Here is a 2,675-nt window from a genome sequence, read left to right as displayed (position 1 = left end):
GTGCCTAAATATATGATAAATGTCTTTTAGAACAAGTACGTTTCTACGAGAGGGTCATTGTGCAAAGCTTTTTAGTGCTGTCTAGGGATCAAGCACATTTATGTATGTGTTTGTATGAGCATGTGTGTGTATATTCCTCTGGTATGTCTCTATGTGTGTGCTGTACAATTTGTGATGCCTGAACTGTAGGGCTTCCTTTGCAATATGCAGTACAGGTACGGCAACAGTGACATCATGTTATTTTACATACTTAGGAGTGCATTTGGTAACTTTCTCAAGAACAATCATTACTATTTTCCCTACAATAAATGACACAAGGAACATGATGCTGTTAAGGCCCTTGCTTTAAGTCTGAATGAAATGATCTGGCCTAACCCAGTGCTGTCAAAGTCAATTCAACGACTTCAATACGCCTGTTGAATATTCTGTATCGTTCTCCAGTGCTTCGAGACCAAACATCGCTTTTTAACTCAATTATGCTGCAAAGTTTGGCCACAGGCCGTGTTGTATCAGTCTGAGGTGTTGCCTTAGACTTGCATACGTGTTTGTTGGTCATTTCCAGTCGAGTTTCAGATCCCGATCTTGTTTTACTTCAGCTTGGCGTACCATTTTGACGGTTGTGTTGAGTAGCTAAATGATCTGTTGGTGGTTTGTGGCGGTGGCGGTGGTACAGTTGATAGTCGAAAGAGTCCTGTCTCATCCATTGGTTGTGAATCGTTTGTTGGTTCTAAATGTTATTTTTTCCCATTCAGTAACCGTCCGTATGGATTTCAACTGCCGCAAATCGCAGAAACGTTATACCAGAACATACGTGTCTCTAAAGAAGGGTCAGGCCAGCATAAACGTTAACATTTCGACGCATTAAAGCACTTAATGAGCGCTACCAGAGAGTGGGGTGGGAGGGAGGGACTTACACTGGCCATCAGCTGTGTCTTTACAGATAGCCTTAATCATGTTTGACTCAAGCGACCAAATGCACTATTGCTCGTGAAGGTGCTGTTGCAATTTCTAGCGTTTATTTTACACAAGGGATATATATTTAAGAGAAAGCAACCTTGCAATACAGTATTGGTAAATTGTCTAGTGAAGGTTATGAAGGACATACAGCTACATGCAAATCGCCGATTTCTCTTGTCATTTTGGTATAGATTCATTCGGCCATGCGTTTTAACCAAGCATGGAGGCAACAGCGTCACCGGTCCTAGTATCAGGCTTCATATATTAAAGCTGTCTCATCTCGTTTGTGTTGAAGTGCTATGAGGCTTTAATATCCGATATTACTGTTACTCTGTGTTTGTTCATATGTAAAAAGGAAAAGCAACAGCAACAAAAAATAAGAGACTTTGTTTAGCCAAAATTGTGTAGTTTGTGAAAGTGTAAAAATCTGAAAAAGATGTTTAGACACATTTCAGATGCCTAAATGTCAGTCTACTATCCATTGCATCTAGACTGGACACCGATCTTGTGGTTTCTGAAAAAAGCACTATGACGATCACTTCTATTAGACTTTTTACATTACTTACAGTATATATTCACAGTTCATAAATGTAGAGTTAGCTTTTATTTTTGCTTTCTGCTTAAAATTGTAATTTCACAATGCATATTAATTTTCTTCAGTGTACAGTATAGATACAGCCTTCTCTTTGCTATTACAGTAAGTTTTCGTTGTAGGACTACCACCTTCTTTTCTCCTTGCTTTTATACAAAGGTACTTAATTTCTTAATTTATAAAGAATATCTAGAGTATAGGCTTGTGGGCACAGAAAAGACCATCACCAATATTTACGTAGGAGCGGAAGAGGTTTAGAGTGAATATTACTTAGAACAGCTGAATAGTTGATTGTGTTGTACGCTCAAAAACTAAGCTTTTCCATAAGATACAAACTATATCATGCATCCTATAAAAAAACCCCAGTCAAATACTTCAGTCCGATTCATATTGAAGCAGTCAGACTCAATCTAACATCGCAATCTTGACGTTGTTTTCTTCTTCGAACACACAAAGACTTAAGCTTCTCTCTACACAAAACTAATTGAAAGCAAGCTAGAGCATCCATGTCTTCATCAGCATCTACAGCAGATAGTACTGTAACCAAAACAACACCTAACACTGTACATGTGGAGTTTTACAATGCCTCTCCTTTGTAGAAGAAAAAAAATGATGAAGTGCCTCTTTTTACAGATCCAAGCTTAATAAAGCTCACGGTTATTTTTATTCTGTAATAATAATGCTTCGCAAAACGGTAAAAGCAAAACAATATTCACTGCCTAAAATGAAACACACATTGTTTTCAACTGTCAAGCATGAGGACTACCAGCAATAATAATTACAAAATAGATCTGAAATGTCACAAAAAGACTTTGACTTGTACCATTTAAGGACCACTAATAAGTAAGGGTGTTTTATTGTGTTTTAACCCCTGAAATCACCAAAATGAAGCTTATTTTATACTACAATATACAATGTTATATTGTGTCCAAAGTGCCCCTGTTAAAATTAATTAAAAAAAAAAAATGTTTGCATATGTTTTAATTTCATTTCATATTTTTCAAACCTGCCTTTAGAATTTTATAAGTCGCATATTTTAAATGCCCTATTGAAAATGTCTGCCTTTTCAGTATGCATTTTATTGGATATTTGTGTATGTGAACAAAACTAAACAAACAAACTAAAA

At 36.6% G+C, this 2,675-nt stretch overlaps 1 long non-coding RNA gene across 1 annotated transcript in view; it reads right to left on the bottom strand.

Annotated features, from left to right (window-relative positions):
• The window catches only part of LOC107719752 (uncharacterized), a 10,912-nt gene extending 8,721 nt beyond the window's left edge, over window positions 1–2,191 (bottom strand). The window contains exon 1 of the long non-coding RNA XR_001637545.1: window positions 1,771–2,191. This is a non-coding gene — a long non-coding RNA (uncharacterized LOC107719752). The remainder of the gene's footprint in view (window positions 1–1,770) is intronic.
• Between the last annotated feature and the right edge of the window lie 484 nt (window positions 2,192–2,675).

This window comes from Sinocyclocheilus rhinocerous, unplaced genomic scaffold, assembly GCF_001515625.1.
Source record: "Sinocyclocheilus rhinocerous isolate Xijiao unplaced genomic scaffold, SAMN03320098_v1.1 scaffold571, whole genome shotgun sequence".
Lineage (NCBI taxonomy): Eukaryota > Metazoa > Chordata > Actinopteri > Cypriniformes > Cyprinidae > Sinocyclocheilus > Sinocyclocheilus rhinocerous.
This window is presented reverse-complemented; position numbering and strand designations above follow the sequence as displayed.